Genomic DNA, 23,660 nt, shown 5'->3' with positions numbered 1-23,660 from the left:
CTTTTTAACCAATGAGGTTCCTCGTTCTAAACTGTATTTTTAAACCAGGCACTTCTTGTTGAGAGGCCTTCCGTAAAAATTGTGTTAGGGAGGGAGAAAGATGGTATTGGGTTGCAGTGCGTGCATGCGTGTGTACCCATGAGTATGTGTGGTTTGAAATCAGATAGGTCGGAGACGCCTGTGCTAATATGTCCCACAGAATGCTTGTGATGAGGTGTTAACTCTCAGTGATTGCAGCCACTGGTGGCAAAGAGCGAGGGAGAGGCCACTGCAACTTTATTTGGGCGACAGCGGAAAGTTCCCTTCGCCCGACATGTTGACAGAATATTTGTCAAACAGAAATGATGCAGCTGCATCCCGCATCACACAGCGCAGCTTCTGTCATCTGATGGTTTTTCTCCCAAAGATGAGGGTTGAACATCTGAACAACAAGCGACATCATCATCCATCAGGAAAAACACTTCAGACTCTGACACCCCAAAATACAATCCACAGCAGCTGATTCACTTAAGAAGAAACCAATTAGTAAAGTGGGCCCAGCTGTATATGATTTCACCTAAATATACATCCAGTTATTCTCTGAAGGCCTCAGAGTTAGGTAAAAAAAAAAAACATATCTGAAACTTTTTACATCTCACAAAGCTCTGTTCAAGCCATCATCTGAAGAGAAAAAGAGTATGGCAAAACATCATTTTTAAAAAGACACAGGCATCGACCTGAACTGAAAGGCCTGATAAGGGCAGCATTAATCAGAGAAGCAGCCCTGGGATCCACATTAACTCTGGGTGAGTTGCAGGTATTCAAATCACAGGTAGGTGAATATGTTTAAGACTGAAAACTATTAGACGCACACTTCCAAATGGTAACTTCCAGTGGCAACTGGTGATAAAATGTGTTTTGTGACACTTTAAACATAAATTAAATTAAAATTAAAAGTGGTCATCACATCTGTTCCCTCATAAAATGTAACATTAGATTTTTCAGTTTTCCCATTCCAGTCTGGGTTTACATAAGGTTATTGTTTGTGTGCAAGTCTCCGAATTTTTAATATTTTAGCACAGAAGCTGTGCTGGACAAATGAGTGTGTATGTGTTTGTTTTACCTTTTGGCTACCACGTGGCTTAATGCTGGTCTCTAACTGGTTCCTTAAAAGTTCTTAAAAGTTTCAAGACGCTTTCGCCGGATGAAAAAAAAAAAAAAAACGCGGATAAAGGAACGGGGACTGGACCGACCAGACTTTTCATTCAGCGGCAGACGAGTGACCGTGGATGGATTTATGTTCAATTAAGAATGCGTGCAAGACTTGAAAATGGATTTTTTCAGATCAATCCAATCTGACTGACCTTAAGCTAGTTTACAAAGAAGCATGGCCACAAATTTCAGTCTCTTGATATACAGAGCTGCATTATAAAAATACTCCAAAATTGAAGCAAAAAACGGGTTCGACAGAGTAATGACTCAGGAAGTCTCAATGCATGCCACACTTCTCAGATAACTTATTTACAAAGTTTTGAGAAACATGTATCTTTTTCCTTATTTATTTTTTTGTGTTAGTCTACCACATAAAATCCCACCAGAGTACAATGAGTTATTGAGATTTGTCGTAATGTGACACAATGTTTCAAAGGTTAAGGGATATGAATGCCAATGCAAAGTACCGCATGTTTCCATCTAAATCTTTAAATTTCCTTTAGACTAATAACATTATTTAATATGTCCTCGCATATTCACCAGTGTGTGCTGGGCAAGCCTCACTTCTTATTAACCTAAAAGGGTTAACATTTTTACAGCAGCTTGCCTCAGCTGTGCTAACCACATGGAAACATCCATGCTGTGTACAATAAGTCTGTGTATCTGTGTTTGTGTTTGTCCAAGGCCAGCCAGGATGCACACAGCCCACATGTGTTTTAATAGTGGAATTTATGTAACAGCCCTCATATTCACCCGTCATTTCCTTGTGATGTACAAGCTCAAAGTTTCCAGGCAGGACTCCGAAACCCCCGGATGGAGGAAAAGACGCGGAGGAGAGAAAGACAAACAGAAAATATGTAATAATCCTAATGATTATGCAAAGAAAATGCAAAGATTCGTTAAAACCATGCCCTTTGTCCTCTTGTTGTCATTGAAACTGTTTGGAAGCTGTTTCTGACAGTTCTTTTCATAAAAGACAAACACCGACAAGCCTTGTTAATTTACCATCAGCCTTAAGTGTGTTTGTGCACTGAAGTGTATCGGTGTGTACACTGAACGTTCGTTAGACTACGCCCGCACAGAGGGCTCCAGAAAAAAAAAAAAAACTGCAGCCTTGGCCTTCAAGACAAAACAGTTTCTTCGTATTCTCAGGAATGTTTATCTACAGAGCAAATGCAATTATGTCTTAGTGCATGAATGTTTGCTAGCTTTTCCGGTTAATGCTCGGTATCTGTCAGCCCGTTTGTTTTTAAAGGGCTTGTCCGTCTTCGTCTCCATTTCATTCTATCCGTCTGTAGGCATTCATGCGTGTGTCAGTGTTTATCGATATAACTAATGGATTTTCTGCTGGCACAGAATTTGTTTGTTCAGTAACCCAATATGGCAGTCAGTTTATGAGGGAAGCCTTCAGAATAGATGCATGACTCATGACTCCGTCTGACACAACCGCCGATGACCTGACACCCGTATCAGGTAGCACCCACCCGTCGATGAGAGAAGGGCAGAGGGTGGAAAGAAAAACGGAGAAAGCGGAGGACCCGTGATGGTCGATAGATTGGTGGGACTTTGGTGGTAGGGAGGCATACCGCTGAGTAGAGAAAAAGAAGGCAGGAAAATTGATAAATGCACGCAGACTGACCTGTAAAACTAGAAGCACTTGCTTTTCAGACATAGTTGCCAAACATTTTTAAGTAAAAACAATCAAGATCCTCGATAACTTTTTTTAATTATTACAATTAACACCATAAATCACAACAGATTGATTGGAAGGTTTCACAAAAAGTTTTGGTTTAAAGCTCTTGTCCACATGAAAACACATTAGGTCCATAGAAACCTTTGCATTTGTGCTTTCTATAAAGATATATATATAAACATGGCATCATGGTTAGAAATGTCTTCAAGCGTAGAAACAGTGAGCCAGAATAATAATTGTTCCAGGCCTGTATGTTAGGATGCATACACTGTAATGATTAATGCCGGTGAACCCGATATTCAGCCGGACACAGGGTTACATTTTAAAAACCTTCATTGTGAGGACGAGTAGTGGCAACTGAGGCAGGCTGGACCAGACCTGACCAGATGCATAATAGCTGCAGGCAGACAGGGATGAGCAGAACAGGCGATGTAGACCGAACCACCAGAACTGGCAGAGCGAGCGGCTGGGATTAATGGGGAAACAGACAGACACAGGCAACCTTTAACAGAAGAGTCCAGCTGAATGTGCACACACAGGAACTGGTAGAGGCACATCACACTAGACGAGACAAGATGAGACGAGGCGTTTTGGCCGTGAGTGGATGACTGAGGCAGGTGTATGTAGACAGGTGAACAGGTAAGCCCAGTTGACTGTAATTAGTAGCAACAGGTGGAGCTGATTTAGAGCAGAGTGGTGGCTGGAGGGAGACTGAGCTGATTGGATGATGGCTTAGAGGTGAAGGCTGATTAAGAAATGTCCAAAATAAACAAACAAAACCCTAAAGCATGACATACATGCTTTAGGGTTTACATGCTTTACGTCACTGAAATACATCAACAACAAATAAATGCTTGTGATGTAACCATAATTTTCCTTTACTTGTTCTTTAGGATGAATTCATACATTCTAAGCTACTCTTATGAGATATTCCAGAGTAGTTTGTGTGAGATTGTAAATGCTGGCTGCTTTGAATCCACATATTTATCACCAATAGAGGAGTCCATAAGGTTTAATATTTTTGAAGCTGTTCTAATACTACTAAATTACATTAAAAAGATGATAAAATTACAGAAAACAATAGGAAAAACCATAAACTGTATCAGATCCAACTAAAACAATTTAAGGGGTAGGGTGAAGGTGATTCCTGATGGTAAAGAACATCAACTATCCAACCTTGAGGTAGTAAATGCCTGGACCAGTTTTTATGCACCAGCCAGGGAGAAAATACATCTGATCTTGGCAATATAGTAACAGTATAACAAAAACGTGCTAAAAAACCTGTTTTATAAGAGATTCAAAGCACGTGTCCTTGACAAAGATGACAAAGAGGGTTTTAAATTAATACGGGAGGACAAATAAATGCCATTAAGTGTAACAGATGAAGCAGTCTGAAATTTCAGGCTTTGTGAGTAAATATAATTAAGTTTCATCAGCATGACAATGGCAATTTATCCTGTACTATCTGATAATTTTACATTATCAAAATCAGTAAAGGAGAAAGCTTTAAAGCAGCGGAAAACTTAAAAATCTGGCTCAGCCTTAACTTTTTGATTTCTGTCTTTTTCCTCTTTCTCGGCGTGCCCTCAATTTTTTTCTCCAGCCGTCCACCAGCCTGATGTCCCCCAGCACTATTCTGAGCAAAACTGAACAGGGATCGTCTTACCTTTTCAGGAAGACAGAGAAAAACAGAGAGAACCTAAAACTGCTGAAAAACACAGGGGAGAATGGGAGGAAGTGGAGATGAGTAGGTACGATCAAATGTACAGACTAGAGCCAACAACACGTCTTTAAACATCATTTTTTCTCCAAATATGGAAGAATATCAGAATGAGCTGCAGCATAAAAAAACAAACAAAAAAAAAAATACAAAATGCACACGCAGCAGCACACTTTGACTTTGCACTTCACGTTCGATTTTTTTCAACACCAACATTTGAAATACGGCCTATCCTGCAACTGTTAACATGGTGAAATGATACAAAGCATAGACAAATATTTCAGAACTTTAAACTACTTTGGAGTATGGTGTGCAACAATGTGTAAAAAGTCGTGATTTATTCAGTGAGTGTGGGATCAAAACAAAAGTTTGTTTTTTTCAGCAAAATACCCCAAATCCTAAACATATTCAACTGTGTGATGAGAAACCTGTAAGTATTAGCTAGATGGCTTTAAAATTAGACCAACTCAAGTTGTATAGGAAAAAAAAAAATTAAAGCTAGTTTTTAGATTAGCTTTTTTTGTTGAGTAAAAAGTATCATTACAGCAAACCAACCTCCGTCTTCCCTATGAATCCCACAGATACGTTCCAGAGTGAGTAAAATGATTGCTTCAAGCTTTAAGTGAAAACACTGAATGGGTTTCTTTTTAGTTTGGCAACAAACAGATAGACCCCAGCCTACGAGGACCAGAGTGGACTGAAATTTACCAATTAAATGTTCAGGTAGCAACTTTATAATTTGCTATGACATGTAAAACAGCTGCTTAATCTACCAAATCTAACAGGCTTCCAAAAAAAGTACCAAATCCCACAGATTTAAGATGGTTGAACCAATTGGTGCCATCATGCCACCACCTGCAGTATTGGTCTAACCATTAGGAAGAAATAGAAAAAAGTCTAAGTAGTGTTGTGTTCACCAATAGGTTGGTGTAGAAGTTAATAAATCTAAATCAAAATTACCAGGAAGGACACCACCTGATTGTCCCACAATAATAGCCAAAAGTGATTAGTCTCTGTCGATTAGAGAGGCAGGCGGAGAAGAACTTCCGCTGGGCAGATGAGACGGATGAGCAGCGATTGCTGGATTGGGGCTCAAGGTTAGCCATCCTGGTACCAGTCGTCACAATTCTCCTCTGCCACAGCAGGGCAGAAGGTCCCGGGGTAGCGGCCGACAAAGGGGAAGAAAGTCCTCGCCGTCCAGGGCTGACAACCACACTCTCTCTGTGAGGGTTAGCCACCACGAGACGTCTAATGGCACTGACGTCGGCTCAGAGACGCCTGATAGCACCCGAACCTCCTCCTTACCTCAAGCTGCAGCTGCCTCGGGTCCCAAGCCCCAAGGTCCCTGACAAGGACATCCGGGTAGACTTGCCTTGTGTTGCAGAAACCGAGGTCTGTGAGTTTGTTCGGGTGGTCCCATCTTGGCCCCAGAGGACTCCAGCATGACAGGTCCAAGGCTTTTCATGGGGTTCACCATAGGATTCCTGTTAGAGGTTCCCAGTGGTCTCCAGTCTTCTCCAGAGGAGGTTGTCAGTGGTTTCTGTTGCTGCCGGCCTCCAAGGTTCCTCTGTCGTCCTCTGGAACACTTGGTCGGCTCTGGGCTACCTCCAGGTCGTCTGCCAGAACTCTGTTTTTTTTTTTTTTGTGTTTTTCTTTTACTCGACCAGTGAGATGAAGGCATTCACATACCTGTCTGCTCTATGCCGACTATGGGTCTGCGGGAAAATAGGAAAAGCTGAGGCTTTTGTATCTCTATGAGATCAAGGGGATGACAGCTTTGAGCAAATCCTTCATGGAAGCTGTCTTGGAAAGAGGTTAATACTATACATTCTGGGATTTTGAGTTCTTTATCAGACCCTTTTGCTCTCTGTGTAGCTCAGATGTTGTCCCATAAAGTGTTTTCAGAAGGTTTCCTGACACACGTGCAGAATAACTCAGAGAACTCAGGATGGAAAGCATAAAAAAGGTTTACTTTACAAAAATACAAAATGTGCACACCTAGGAGTGGTTCCAGTATCCGTTGTTCAGCATTGCCTGGAGGAAGAGAAGAGCAGTTTGACGGAGCAAGGGATAATATTTGGAAAATAATCTTCCAAAGTAGTGAGGTGAATTAAATGTAATTAAACTTAAAAGAAGGGGTTGAGAGTAATGGAAATCTTGGCGGTGAGTTGTAGATGGAGATGTCACTGCGGGAACATGTGTTCCAGGAGTGATCCCAACAAGAATGGAACAGACGGCAACTTGAGATCCAGATGGTAACTGAACTGAGTGTCGTTAAGAGTGGGTAGGCAGGTGAGGGCTGGAGAGAACGAATCTGCTGTGGAAGACGGTAGAGGAGGTCAGTTACCAGGGGAAATTTGTCAGGAAGAGGTGTGCTAGAAGTATCCGGGGTTGGTGTAAAAAACCCACAAAAACCTCAACCTTGGAGACTGGGAGAACGCAGGGAACCATCGGAGCAGAGGTAAGCAGACACACATAAAATAACCTTAGACAGAGGTAAACAGAATGCTCAAGAAGATGTAGTGAGCAGAAACACATAAGACTTGACTTTTTGACTGCTGAGATGCTACGTTACATGATTGACACAACACCAGAAGATTACAGCAATGAGGGGCAAAAACATGCATGCAAACCACTAATGTGAGCAACACCAAGTATAAACAAATTTCTAACAATTTTAGCTGTGAGGATGATGGTTATCCTCAACATAGTGTGTTTCTAACCTGACTCGCCAGATGGATTTCGTTCCACAGAGCTTCCCACATACATCTGGGATTGCACCATTTCAGCTGTATTTCAGAAGGAAGGGCTTTAGCAAAAATCCTTGCATATGATTGGATAAACTACCTGTCCGTCATCTTTACTGACGCGCTACTTCAATCACTCACATTCAAACCAAAACCATTGTTTCCACAAACAAAAGCTTTTAAAGCCGTTCTCTGGTGTTCTTCTAAGGAATTAATATTCGGTAGATTGAATAACATTGATGAAATAACAGTATCAATGTTATCGGACGACCAGATTTCTCTAATGAAAACCAGGGATGTCTCTAATTTTTACTAAGTGGGAAGGCGAGAGTCTCTGTCGGTGGGGGTTGGTTTGTTTTGCCCAATCTGCAATGCCGACGGGGTGGGGAAGGCACGTTCAGCTCAGCTGAGGTAAACACCTTTTGCTGCGTTAAACTTTTTTTACTCCATCATGATACGATGTCGAGGACATTTCTGGGGACAGGTCATCCAAAACGGGGACCTCTGGTCATTCTTGCTTCGTTGCTGTGAGCTGCCATTGTTGTCTGAATACAGTCACTTCTCTGATACGTCACATTTCCGAAAATCCAGCCCAGTGATCCTGATTGGCTCATCCATTTTATGTGTTACAGAAATCCCTCCCAATGGCAGCGATTCCAGATGGATGTGTGGAGCCGTGGAGCTCGGCAGAACGACATAAATCTGGCGACGGTCAGGTTCAACGATATTCTGGTTCAAAACAAAAATGGACAGGAGCTTATTGCAGCTAGAGAGTTCTCGTTATATGACATTCACCTGTTGTTGTTTTATCCAATGGAAAAGTCCATCAGACCACACAAAAATGCTTTAGGATCCATGTCAACAAGTGTTGTTCAAAATGATTCACAAAAGTCAACACAAATCCAAACTTTTTTCTTTATGCTGATCTTTATTGCATACAATAATTCCCAATAAAGATTAATATGTTCCATACATTGAAAGGGACTTCCTCCACCTCCTCATCCATAAAAACTTACATTTCTTCTTTTTTTGCATCAGTAAAAATAGTAGTACAAAGCAAAATGTTAGCCACTGATAACCATTATCATTCTAACCAAAGAGAAAGTACAGTACAGACCAACATCTTATTCTGTTTGATAATCCATATCCATTCTTTACAACAGTCATATTTATTTTTTTAAATAAGAAAATAAATCTATAAATATGCATTATTTTATGAAGGTGTTGATTTCTTTTTTCACATTATTTGCTAAGTAAAAAATTTTCAAATAATATTTAAAATCCTTGTCCAGCTCTGCCTACTGTATGTTCTTTAAGTTATATCACGGGGAATTTACAGAAAGTTGAGACCTCTCTGTCTCACACACACACAGGGTGAATCTTATCACCAGGATCAGGGATGAATAAGGAAAAAACAGCGCACACACAGACACGCACACTCACTTGCCCTCTAGATAAGGAGGTACAAGTTTCCAGCTTTCTACTGCAGCCGTATCCTGTTACTAATACTCTGCCCTGGGCATCCACACCTACAAACACACACGCTTAGACACACACTCACACTCATGCAAACACGGTGCCCCGGGGCACAGGAACATCAGCTTCCACTGAGGGCCTCGCTTTCTCACCCTTTTGCAGTGGTTCACCTCTCTATCACCTCTTAGCTCAACCTTTTCATGCCTGAGCTCAGAAAACTGAGAAGGAAGAGGCACAGATGGTACACGAAGTGGTTGCTCATGTACTGACACAGTATCTGGTTACATTGTGCATTTTGTGAAATATTATTTAGTGAACATGAGAAATCAAATTCAGCACAAAGCTGCAGTGTTGATAAAGAGTAAAGTGTGCATCCGCTAGAATGCACAAAGCTCTTTATTATTAACACAAAGTAAAGCAGGACTGAGCAGCTTTATCATGCAAGTCAAAGCAAAACCCCGGAGGGAGCACTCTATCATGTAGGTTCTAATTAAATTTTTGTTCCCGATAGCCGGATTTGATAAAACCCAACACTAATTTGATTTAATTACATGCCGGTTTATTTTTGTATCGTAGCAATTCAGAATTCCAGTCATCCCGGGAAGTTTTAGGCACAGTTGAGTTCAACTGCAGGTAATTAGGGTACAACCTGATCTGGTTGATTTAAGTGCAGTCCCATTTGGATTGGTCCAATACAACAAAAATGAAACAAAACTACAACAACCTGATGTTTATTAAGATTTTTATTTCCAACTTAATCCCAGTATTATCAGGCTCTATACCATCTTATCTGTCATAAACAAGAATCACAAACATTGTCCACATAAAGCTGCAGTAGTGGACTTAGCCTGAAAATTTGAACAATCACACTTTACAGGTTCCTCCCCCTTGATCTCTGATGCGCTGCCACCCTCCCTCCACAGCTCCTCCCCCACAGCAGAGCTTGGCAAGCTGCTCCGATGTTTACCTGTCTTTGTTTTCTGAGCAGTTGCCGCTCTTGCTCCTTTTTCCTGTAAAGCAGGTTGTTTCTCTGCCGTTTCTCCACACAGCTGAAGCCCACCAGATTTCTTGAGCTTGAGTGATAGTTAACGCACGGTACAAAAAGTGATTGACACTACTAACGATCAGAACCAGACATGCCTGTGCATGCAGATCCAGACTCCTCCAGGCTCTGATTGGTTGTTTCTAACCGGGAGCGCTGTGTTTCTGCAAATGTCAGTAGGACCACTGGGAGGTCCCCCTGACATTTTTTTTTTTTTTTAGTCTACTGAATGACAACCCTTACACTGAAATTATTAATTCACAACATTTGTTCACTGAACCATTCAGTTCACAGCACTACATTCCTGCTTCCTTACAATTATATTAGGCAATCAGCGTGGATTAGGTCACATTTAGTGTGTTACTTATAGAGCTTTAACTACATTATTTTGTTCTTTATATTTTGTGGGGTTGAGCAGGGCTGTCGGGTCCAACAGAAGACTGGCCCACACATGTGGAAAGAGGTTCTAGAATAAAATAATAATAATAATAATAATAATAATAATAATAATAATAATAATAATAATAATATTCAGTTCTCGGTCAACACCGAATGTGAGCATATTGTTGGGACAAGGAGGGGGAGCTATGAACAGAGCACAGAGCAAGCCTCTTGTCCTTACGCCGTACCTGGGCTCTGATTAGCTTTTGTTCACACAAACATTATCTTACCGCCGATTATGACCAGTAATCTAACAGGCTGAATTTTCTCCTCCACCACAAAGGACACAACCTGTACCCCTCTGCATTGGGCCTTGGTGTTGAGGGTCTAATTTTAGTTCTAGAGTCGCTCTTGTTTCGTTAAACATGACTCCACCCATTAGCCAATCAGAGACAAACAGCCTTCTGGCATAACATTTTCAAGTCAACTTGCAGTGGTTGGAGCCCTGCGAAGCAGGTACCAGAAATAGTAACGGTTCCACATATTCTGTTACCAGAGGGAAGGCCTAAAAAGCAACACGTACTGACGCAAAGGCCCCTAAGTTAACACTAGTGGAAAAAGGGGCATAACTCTCTGCTATAAATCCGGACATGAGCATTATGTGCACGCATTTCCAATATGTGAAATAAACAAAAAAATAGTATGTGACTAAATGTCTTGTTATTAAATTAGTTGTATTGCACTCAAATGAAAACAAAAAATACTTAAAGTGTGAAATAATAAAAAGGAAAATGAGAAAAAAACTGTTTTGAATATTGTATGTTTTTGTACTGTATATTACAAATTAAATTTTAACTCAAGCACCATAAAAATAAAATTGCAGTCAAACAGACTCTTTTTTCACTATCTCTCGTGCTATTTCTCATTTTTCTTCTTTCTCTTCTGCCCATGATTTTATTGCTCAATGTGCTGTTAAGATAATGGGGACAGGATGTGTGTTTGTTTTGATGTGGCTTGACTCAAATGTGATTGGCAACTAGCTTGGAGAAAGAGATACCATGACTGGCCCATTTTGTCAGAGAGTTGTACTGTATTGCAGAACTTACCTGCAGTAGCTCATCTGAACATTCATTGCTAAGAATAAAACAGTGAGCTGCTCCTGAAAGTTTAAAGATCAGTTAACGTGGAAAGTACGTCCATAGAAAAGCCTCACTTTAGCCGATGAGGCAAATGGAAAAGTGTTGTTTGACAATACTTTGCCTATGAAGCAAACAAACTCTGTTTAGTTGCAAAGGAATTAGCAGCTGATGTGGCTAATAATATGGTTTAGTATAATGAAAGTAAACTTTAACAAATGGAGGACCCAAACTGAAACGAACAATTAAAGCAGAAACTAGTCAGAACATGTAGCCTGCTGACTGTAGTTGATCACCAAAGAAAAATTACCAGAAACACAAAATAAACAGCGCTGTTTCTGAAGACATTTGCATTGACCAGATCCTATAAAATCTTTTTTTATGTTTAGACAGAAAAAAATATATACAGTAATAGAGAAGAATAAGCCTTTGTTTGTTCCTCTGTTAAAATGTATGCAGCACTGTGGAAGTGGAAGTACCCAGATGCTATAAAAAAGCAATAATAAATATAAAATTACACAACAAGATACATATTTTCTATAGCATTTAAATAATGCTCTTCAGTTTTTCGTTTTCACATTAAAATCAGTTAGCTGTGGTCTACATAAAGTGAAACTACAATACTTTGGTCTGAGTTCCTGAAAACCAAATTACTTTACAAAATAATCCAAAAAGAACATAAATATATCTATGTAGCTACTGGACAGACTATATTGTACTATTCTACATTCCTAGAGACTCTAAATACACAACAAAATGTATTTAAGGGCTAAAGAAGTTCATTTTTTGTTACACTCTTACAGACAGGGAACTCAATATATTAGCCAGACATGGTGTTGCACTCAAAAAGGTTTATTAAAAAAAAAAAAAAACAGCAAAAAAAAAAAAAAAAAACTTGGTGCAGACAGGTAATAGTCCTGAAAGGAGCAGGAGGCAGGCAAAACTGACAGTGGGATGCTCACAGCAGGGGATGACAGGGTGAATAGGCTGCAGGCAATATCCATGAGACGGGCTTTGGTCATACATGGAGCAGGCAGGCAGAAGATGGCAGACAAAAGGCCGAGCTAGAACCGTGGTCGAAAAGCAGTTCAGGTAAAGTCCAGAATCAGAGAGGTGTCCAAATGACGGCAAGGCGAAACAGGGAAAAACATAAACAACAAACTTGGTCAAGAAACTGTGTTTTATATTTCTGGTCAAAACATGTGACCAGAAATATAAACTCACGACAATTTGACTGCACAGCTAAAAGAAAAAAAAATGGTCTCCAGTAGATCAACTGTGCAAATTGGCCAATGTCGTAAACCTAACCTAGCATTAGCCCCAAGCAACAGAACAAAAGATTAATAGGATAATTACTAACCATGTCATAGAAAGTGTGTTAGTATGTATGTGTATGAAAGTAAGTTCTTATGAAAATCAACAAGTGCATACTGCCTAAAAGCCACCCCAACCAATAAACTTTAGAGATGGAAGAGAATAAAGTTTTCCTCTGGACAGACGAAGTTCGGCTGATGCCTAGGGTGACGGAAATGTATCCGTGCCGAGACGTGGTTATACTCAGAAGAGTCAGCAGCCAAAACAGTACTCTGCTATCTGCCATTTGTTTTTTCTTCCTCTGTGGTCTTTAAAATTGTAGGTAGCTATAATGTTGTGCCTTCAGTGTTGCCAACTTAGTGACTTTGTTACTATATTTAGCGACTTTTCAGACACCTCTTGCGACTTTTGTTCCAAAAAGCGACAAGTGATAAATCTGGAGACTTTTTTCTGTGTTTTTGGTGACATTAGGGATTGAAAGCACCTATCGATCTGCAGTTAGTGTCTTGAGGCAACAGTGGAGGTGCCGTGAGTCCCTCTCCACTTCCCCAAGCGCTGTCTCACAGGCACACAGACAGCTGCAGGAAATATACACACACACACACACACACACACACACACACACACACACACACACACACACATACACATATATATATATTTGTGTGTGTATGTGTTATGAATATAAGGATCAATTTGTTAAATCTAAACATTGTGGTCTTCGTTATTTCATAAAACCGTTATTTCATAAAACCGTGTCACATGTGAACCTTTAGGAACAGACTTTTTGGGTGAGTATTAAAGAGGTAAAATTAATAATATGAGGAAAAAAAGTCCTAGGTCAATAAAGTAAAAATAAACAAACAAACAAACACAAAAGTGATAATGTTATGATAAAAACATCATATTATGAGAATTAAGGGGGAACATTTCCAGAATATTCAGTTTGCAGAATTATTTCACTCCTGGAGTAACAGGGCCAGGTTAGATTATGTTAAATATTTTTATTCTTTAAGAGAATAAATTCAGGAGAATGAAGCTAAAGGGATACGAAAATAAACTTGTAATATTACAAAAAAAAAACTGCAGCTGCTTGTTAAAGCAAAGAGAGCGGAGAGGAGACCCACTCTGCTCCATTTTCATTTTGCAAATGTATAACGCATGCGCAAAGCTGCCTGTGATTCCGCCCTGGATTACACAGCGGGATATAAATATAATGTAGATATGGCTTTTAATCTAGTCTCTTTTTTTCTTTGTTAGAAAACTAAAATAATTCCCTGAATTTGCTTCACACACAGCTCCATGGACTTATTCACCTCATTCATTGTGTCTGCCTCTGATAATTGTCTTGTTGGATAGATTTTATGTATGATTCAGGCAATGTATGAAAATTCATGACTTATTTCATAAAGTTCATTTGTAGCTCCAAACATGTTTTCAATCACATCTCTGACTTGTCAAAAGCTTCTCTTCCCTACAGCCTGGCTAACAAGTACATGAACAAATATGCAAATTATGACTATGACGTCATCTGGCAACTTCTAGAGACTTTTAGGACGGCCAATAGGGACTCTCCTTGCTGAGGAGTTTTGCAGCAGGGTGCGCCCGTGTGCATTCATTTCTACTGATCTCCGTCGTACTGCGGATGAGTCAGGGATTCCCTGGAAGAAAAGTTCAGTTTCTTCCTGTTTACACAAAAACAGAAACCAGGAGACTTTCAATTCATTACGCTCCGGAATGCATTTTCAAACTGTACTGTTGTGAGAACAAACATTCAGCGTTGTCGTGTAAATGAACAGTACAAACGCAACGAAACTGTTCTGCCCTCACCAGAAAACGTTGTCGTGTAAACGGGGCGTCAGTGCCCTTGTAACTTGGTTGCTGTTGCAAAGGGCTAATATATAGTCACGTTACTTATGTTGACTAACTTACATCATTCAGTTTACTTTTATGGTATTTAGTTGGCTGGTTAACTTTAAAGCTATATAGAAATACCTTTATTGTTCTACGATGGGGAAATTCGGGCTTGACTGTGGCAAAAAACACATAGACTGGATATGCTAGAGTTACACACTAGATTAAGTAATATAAATTAAAAAGCACATTTAAAGTTAAACTTTAAAGCAGAAGAGAATTAACTTATTAGAAAGGAAAAAAGAAAATATTGTGTAATTATTAATTGATAATATAGTATATTTAGGTTAAAATGCATACATTACATAAAAAAGTTTTTCAAGTTAAATAGTTCAAACAAAGCAGCTCATTTACGCAACTGCTATTTCCATGGTTGTACAAGAAAACACATCAGAGAAGCTAAAGTGTGGTCAAATGGACATATGGGGTAACCTGACTTTGGCCAGATGGATGTTGTTCCGCCAAGACACATCCATCTGGACTCGCGGCCATTGGGAGGGATTTCAGTACCACATAAAATGGACGAGCCAATCAGGATTTTCATAGATGTGACGTTTCAGAGAAGCGACTGTTTGGATTCAGACAACAACGGCGGCTCACAGCGAGGAAGCAAGTAGTAACATTGATGCTGCTATTTCATCAGTGTTGTCCAATCTAGCGTCACGGGTGGCTTTTGATGTGAGTGGTTGTGGTTTATCCAATCATACACAAGCATTTTTGATAAGGCCCCTCCTTCTGAAATACATCTCCAAGGGAGCAATCCCAGATGGATGTGTGGAGCTCTGCGGAACGGAATCCATCGGCCAAGAGTCACGTTCCACATGGGGACCTATAGTTTAAGATACTGCCTAACACAGTCTTGTTGTGTCACCAAGCTGTCTGACATATTCTGCATAGCGACACACAATGATGTGACAATCATAAGAAGACATGTTCCTTTTGTACCATGTCAGAGAAACAAAATAGGTTCCTTTATTAGTGTATGGACCCACTAATTAGGCCTTGCCCACCCACTGGCCACCCCTTGCTTGAAAGTCTAGCTCTGTCTCTGCTTGCATAGGGGAAGAAAAGACTTCAGGCTGGGATTCAATCCTGGGACATACTTGCTGCAAACCGTGCAAGTTTTAACAAGATGCAACTTCCTATTCAAAATCATGACCGTTCACCCTGTTTTTAATTATGCGATCAGCTGTTAGTTTTGCATTTAGATTTGTGTTTGTATAAATAAATACACAACCCACTCTGGACTATCAGGAATGGGTTTACCCCAAGATTGAGTCCTATTAACCCAGCTCTTATAAAGTGTGTAAAACAGATGCTCTGAGTTATTCATTGACATCTTTTGTCCTCCCTTACTCCCTTACTTATCTTACTATCTATCATGTATGTATGTGTGTGTGTGTGTGTGTATATATATATATATATATATATATATATATATATATACAGTATATATATATGTATATATATATATATAAAATTTTTTTTTTTGAGCAGGTCAAGATCTGTGGAACATTTTTTTTTTTTTGTAAGTGCTCTTTTTATCGGAATTGGTGGAATAGAAAACCACATATGACAACTAAGGGACGGCCAAATAAGGGAGACCTCCCTGCTTCTTCCCAGCTCTGAAACAGGTGCAGCTCACTTCCTTAAGGCCAGGTTAAAAGGTCTTGAACTGAAACGCAGTGTCGTGGAAAACGCGAATTTGACTCTGAAACCTTATATTTCCTTACTTCTGGAACAGATATTCTGCTGTTCCGTATGGTTTTGTTTCTCACTTCCATCTTCTTACTCCCCAGCTGCCTCTGAGTCAGTCCGCCTTCCTTAAACCAGCCAGCGAAGCCATGAAACACAATAAATAGCCCTATTGTGTCATGGATTTCAATGCTATTTTAAGTTGAAAGGATAAACCCATGTATTTACCTAATCAGTGATCTAATTTAGCAAAACACAAGCACAAATCTGGTGAGCAGGTCCAGAACAAATCCTTCAAAGGCCTACTTCCCACTGACACAGATATTTTAAAGACAGACTTTTGTGCTCCAATTACAACCCCTACTCACGCAAACAGGTTTTTGATGGCAAAAGCTGAGGTTTTTTTTTTTAACTTTGTTTTTAGTGTGTCAGTGTGAACTGAACATGTGTCCCAGAAACCACAACAACTTCGGCATCTGTCTCCGTTAAACTTCAAACTTAAGATGAAAAGGTAACTAACTGAGAGGAATCACAAACAGCTCCATTTGAGCTACAATTGTTTTTTAGGGAGTCTTCATCTTAGCACTGCTGTAGTGGTGCTACAAAAAGAAAAGATTCAATCAGTTTATTTTTTATCAAAATAGGGAAAAGGGTAGCACTAAAAATGTCCAATATAGTGTAGCAGGTGACTGAATTTGTGGCACTGAGAAATACTTTAAATGATTCACTTTGTTTTAAACTTCCACAGAAGAGGTTGTGGTAACTGCAAAGCATCAAAGTTACACAAAACCAGTCAGGGCAGAATTATTTTCTTTTTTGACACAACAGATTCGTTTGTACATGTTGATGTCCTTTTCTTTGAGGAAAAACAATCAGGGCGGAAGCCACGAAGAACATTTAGAATTGGAAGGTTAGAAAGTATAAATACTTTTAAATATTATTTAAGATATTTTAATCTTTGAGTAATCCCACTTAAATTGTTGTGGCTCTGGTGGGCTGCATTTGACAGTTGCTAGACTGGAAATGGGTGAAGAGGGAAGTGGGATGACATGCGGCAACCTCAAGGTCAGGACTCAAACCTTCTAAAGACAGTTACAAGGTCGGCTTTCTATCACCTGAGGAACATTTCCAGGATTAAAGGACTAATGTCTCAGAAGGATCTGGAAAAACTAATCCATGAGTTTATTTTTAGTAGAATTGATTACTGTAACGGTGTTTTCACAGGTCTGCCTATAAAGTGGATCAGACAGCTGCAGCTGATCCAGAACGCTGCTGCCCGCGTCCTCACTAAGACTAAGAAAGTAGAAATATCACCCCAGTTCTAAAGTCCTTACACTGGCTCCCTGTATCTCAGAGAATAGACTTTAAAATAATTCTGTTAGTCTATAAATCCCTGAATGGCTTAGCACCTAAATACATCACAGACTTGTTATCAGTGGATCAACCCTCCAGACCACTCAGGTCTTCTGGCTCCAGCCTGCTCTGCATACCTAGAACCAGAACTAAACACGGAGAATCAGCATTTAGTTCCTATGATCCACTTATCTAGAACAAACTTCCAGAAAACTGTAAAAGTGCGGAAAGCCTGAGTTCCTTTAAATCGAGATTAAAAACACATTTGTTTAGAATTTCTTTTGAATGTTCAAGTTAAACTGTTTTACTGTTTTTAAATGTTCTTTTTTTTTGTTTCTACATTCTATCCCTACTTGCTTTTATTCCTATATTTTAATCATGTAAAGCACTTTGCATTGTCTCTGTACTGAATTGTGCTATATAAATAAATTTGCCTTGCCTTGACTTTGATAGCCATGTCGAGGGCTGAGGCCTCCCTAAATGGGTTGAGTTTTTACCACCCGTGTGTCTCCGCCATTCCTGCTCCTCCTCGCAAGTAATCAATATTCAACCAAAGAAAATTAACTCAGTGCCAAACATGCAAGCATAATTTGCAGAGAACTTTAAATTAGGTAAATAAAGATCATTTCTATTTACCATCACATCCCTTGCAAAATCTTCTAGAAACTACGGCAGCACACATTTGCCATAAGAATGGCAATATTTTCCATTGCATTTTGCCCAGTAGCTCTGACTCCCTACTGATAAAGTCAACCTTACACTTAGCCGAAGCACCTGAAAAATTATGGCAATGGCTGCCGTATTTTCTAACTGAGAAATACACTCGTCGAGCAAGTTCGTACGACGTTGAGGTCGTAAGAGTTCAATGAGATGAACCCGTCGACAGATAACACGCATACCCATTCATAGAGGCTGGATGGAAAGCTCCCACGGAACTGAACTGTAAGCAGCAGGTCTTAAATGACAAAACTGGAATGTAGAAAATGCTCCTTCATAATTAGCTGCTCCGCACTTGAGGGCATTTGAGTTTCTCCATCCAGCAGACAGCCGGAGGCGTTGATCAATGTTTTGTGGTGAGTGAACTTATCTATGAAAACCTTTGGCTTGTTTTATTGTGTGTGAGTGTGTGTGCATGCGTGTGTGTTCTTGTACTTGAGAGAGAACATGTTTTACTAATTTTATTAGTAAAGTGAGGACTTTGATGTAAAGTGAGGACTGAAAAAAGGTTTAGGACTAAGGTGTCCATAGGTTTAAGGTTACGGTTAGGTATAAATAATTAAAGTTTAGGGCTAGGGTCGGGGTTAGGCCACAGAAAGGCTTGAAGATGAATGGAAGTCTATAAAAGTCAAGGCATGGTGCTCAATATGTACCTTAAACACACATGTGTGTTGAATTTTGTTATTATATAATCAATATATATTTCAAGAGATGGACTGTGGAATGTGAAGTGGGGCAGCAGTGATTAGATCCATGAACCCAAAAGAGGTTTACTAAACAGGAAAAAGGTAAAAAAGAACACACAAGCTAAATCCTGTTCTCTGTGTCAGAAAGTGTAACATTAAGATTGAGACAATGTTTAGGAGACGTTCCTAGGCCAAGTTTTGTCAATTTTTTCTTAACCACCACCTGGCCTTTTTTTTTTTTTTTAGCTGAAACACCAATATTTGTCAATAAGGTTGACAGTGATGAAAAAATCATCTAGTTGCCAGTTGACATGCCATTCATAGAACAGTTTTTATCCCTTCAACACTAAAGAATGATTATATCTAATCTAATACTTTATTTGAAGCTAAACATGTTCATCTGCAAAACTCAAGAGATTAAACCGGGTCAGACAAAAACTGAGACCGAGTCTTGAGTCCACCATTTTTTTTTTTTTTTTTTTTGGAGCAGACAGAGTTGGAGCCACAGTTCAAGTTAAGATTTACACCTTGTGTTTCTGGCTCAAACATTTACAATTTTCTTTCCTGGCATTCTTGTTAGTTCCATCCACAAAAAGAGAAACAGCTGGACATAGCAGAGCACTGGGCCAGGGGTACTTTCTACAGAAAACAAACACAAAAATAAACACAGAATTAATGGCAGCTTTTTGCTCTGTCAACTTCTCCACACAGAAAATACAGACAGATAAACACAAAAACATAAATTACTGAGCTGGAGGGACTTTTTATGGGAAAGTAACACAAAAAATACACAGATCTAATAAGAGCAATCGCTCGGTAAACTAATTTCTAAGACACAGCTAAAGACAGAAGCAATGACTCAGGAGTAGTTTCCCCTGGTAATGACAAACTAAGATTACCCAGAATTAATGGCAGCAATGCCTTAGTCATATAAGGAATTCAGATCGAAAACAGATTTTTAAAATAAATGTTTCTACATTCTTTACAAGTTGGTGAATGTAAGATTTTCATGGAAACACATAAAGAAAAACTCAGAAAAACTCATTAGGTCTAAACAGTTTAGGTCTTAATCCAGCTCTGTTTTGTCACTGTTTTTTTACGCAATGAATGCGCGGAAGGAGCCTTGTTCAGTAGTTACAATCACCATGAACGAAAAACTGGAATAACTACACCTGTCATACTCAGACAAAAGCACCTTAGTGTGACAGAGAACTTATGGGATCACACACAATGATGCTCTGTGCTAAACACAGCTCCCCGCACACAGACAAGCTGTCTCATTTCCTTACTTATGAGGCTTTCTGTCATCTAAGCAATCTACTTCCTGGCCCTTTACCTGTTTGTTAGCCAGCTGATACGTGTGTGTGTGAGTGCGTCTGCTACCTGATCAGTGCTACACGGTTGGAGTCATGCAGAGTTCATCGAGTGAGAACAGGAGGATCTGCCAGGACTGTCAAGTCCCAACAACTTAACAGGGCGGCTCACACACTCATAAACACGAGGAAACAACAGCCTTTGTATTCCACACTTTATATCAGGAGGGAGGCGTTTATAGTTTTCAAAGAGCGGAGCTGTTAGAAGCTACAGGGATATTGTTTGTTACTAAGGAATTAAGAAACCCCTTTGATTGTTTAAATATTGATGCCACATCTAACGTAATTCATCCTATTACCACCCTCATATGCCAACATTTCCTTGATCTGCTTGAAGACTGGTGTAAAACGGTTGAAGCATTAATCACAGGGGGCAAGATCACGTATTCAGACATCGTATGAACCTATTTCCCACAGGATCCTTCTGCTGGAAGTCCCCTAGTAAAAGCCAAGAATGATTGGGTCTCTTACTTTGGTCAGGGCTTCAGTTCCCTGGCCTATCTCCATCAAAGGCCTTCTGTTTAGGAGGAAAAGAGTCCAATTTCTGGGCCTCCCACAACCAAGCTCTATAGAGGCCTGGAGAGAAGAGCCTGGATTGGGGAGGCGCTAAATGAGTGGCGGCCAAGTGAGAGAGCGTGGGGAGTTGGTAGAAAGATCTGCCCGACTAATGGTTCCCTCACCAGGGAGAAGAGGAATGTCTTGTTGGGGGGTGGGTGGGGTGGGGGGGGAGAAAAATAAAGAGAGAGACTACATTAGAGGGACATTTGTGCATGAGTGTCCATTATTTGTTGGGATTTGTAAGTGTGTATGTGTAGAGTTTATTTCCTCACAGTGCCTCCATTAGGGGGACCCTGGAGAGAAATGCATTCAGCACTTCCCTCATTATACTCAGTCAGCTGTCATATGTGTATGTGAGGGGGCAGTGCTAAAGTGAGCCATGTATGATCACAACCATGTCCATGTAGCAGACCCACAATAACGCAGTCTTTCACACATGAAACCACAAGACATGTCACTGACACACACCACGAAGGAGAAAACTTCACTTGAGCTGATTTCACTCAAGAGACACAATGTCCTCCCCCACCCCACAAGAGCACTCACCGTACATTGGAAAAGGAAAGGTTTTATTTAGGAGTTCACCTGTTTGTTTACCGCTAGGCGTTCATTTTAAACTCGTGGAAAATGTGTGGGTGTGAAGTGGGAGACGTTCAAGATTTTGGTAAAACAGAACGCGTGCTAACGTTTTAGGGTGTAGACTGTTTTCTTTTTTTGCGGGGGTTTTATCTGGTGTTTTTTTTGTCACTCTTAAATGTTTCAGATCATCAAACACTTTTCAATATCAGACAACAGACAGTTTTCAGTTTTAATTTATCCAAACCAGCCTGGCCCGATTTCAAAATGTGTTAGCTCTTCCCCCTCTCAGATCACAAACTAAAAGCCATTAATCTTTAATTTTCTTTTCAAACATTACACCTAGATCTGATTACTGACTGATTTAACCTGTTTGACAAATGAAGCAGCTTATGAAATGAACAATATCATAAGCAGCTGGATTTATGCTGGATGATTTAAATGTGACAAAAAAAAAACCCAGAAGATATCGGTAGCTGAATATGGTATTTAAGTATGTTAGAGTTTGAGACGTTTGACAAAAGAATGACTCTGCTACAGTATCATTTCATCAGTTCACCTCAGCATTACAAAAATAGTGAAAAACATGATAAATATAAGGTATATGTCAAGAAAATCTTATAGAAGTGGGTTTATTCCCCCTCACTATCTCTTACAGCACCATCACATGACCTTTGAGACTGACTGTGCAACCTCTTGGTGTTACTTAATGCCAAGTTGGAAAACATTTAGCTTGAAGCAAGGCACTTCCAACAATGGAGCTACTCAGTGGTGAGGAAAAGGTAGACAGGGAAATCCATTGTCTGGCCACTGGGGTCGGCGGCTGCCAGGTGTATGTGTCTGTGCATGAGTAACAGCAACCTACCGCGTTTGCTTGACTTAAAAGGTATGCTTTTACTTTTCTGTGCTTTGAAGTAACTCCATATAAACTGCAAAAGACCAAATTTCACAACAAATTTAACATTTCAACCTTAAAAGAAATGTTTGCGTTTATCAAAAAAGTAGGCACTCCACATCAGAGTATTCGCTTTAAAATGCAATAATGTCATTCATTGTTCATCATATCTTAACATCAGCTGTAGGAAAAGATGATCAGCAGTGAATAGAGAGGTGAACATGTTTCCTAGCAGAAATAAACATGTGAAAATGATCCTTGGAGTATGAAGGGCAGGTCTGGCTGCTCCGGCAACTGTTGTTTTGAAGCCGAAAAAATTAAAACCGGAAAAAATATAAAAAGAACAGCTATACACTACAGGTTTGAACAGCTCCATGACAAAGTATGTATTCTTCCACTACTTTGTCCCATTTTGTGATATTGCAAGCACAAACTTCAATTGATTTTATGAGGATGTTATATCCTACCAATACAAAATCATGTCAGTTTAGAAAAGAGCAGAACAGAATAGATATATCCTTTACTGCCGCCTGGCCAGCCAGTTTGATAATGTGTATCTCTCTGGTTCTGCATATTATCTCTCTGGCACCGCTTCATTTTAATCTGTTTGGGGGAAAGGAGGGAATTTCAGCAGAACTCTGAGCTGATTGGGTGAAGCCACACCTAATGCCTGCTTACCAAAGGTTGATTTTAGCCAATCACGGTATCAAATTTAAATGTTAGCAGTAGCTGCTATGAGAAACCACAAGTTAAGCTAGTAAAGGCACTTCTATCAAAGAAGAAATTGCAGATTCTTACACAGCTACATGTGTCCGCCTGGGCCGTCAGGTTTGTGTTGGTTCGGCTGTGGGCTCAGCAGCTCTTGCTATCGTTGCACCGGTATGTCCCGTCTTAAACCATAATACTGCAACGTGATTGGCCCGTGACTTGGTTCGGTCACAAACGGTTGAGGCCAGAGCGTTTGTGAACACACAGATTTTGCGAGAATTCATGTTGCAGGCAAGGTTACCTTTATTGAGCCTCAGTGGGGAAATTTAGATGCAGCAGCTGCAAGGTGAACGGCAAAAGGATGCATGCAGATTCAAACAAGGGAAAAAAAATAAGAAAAAGATACTTTGCAGTGAGAGTACATTTACAGCATGAAAATGTACTTTCCAGTTATTAAAGATAGAGTCCTCTGATTAAAAAAAAAA

Source organism: Fundulus heteroclitus, chromosome 22, assembly GCF_011125445.2.
Source record: "Fundulus heteroclitus isolate FHET01 chromosome 22, MU-UCD_Fhet_4.1, whole genome shotgun sequence".
Taxonomy (NCBI): Eukaryota; Metazoa; Chordata; class Actinopteri; order Cyprinodontiformes; family Fundulidae; genus Fundulus; species Fundulus heteroclitus.
This window is presented reverse-complemented; position numbering follows the sequence as displayed.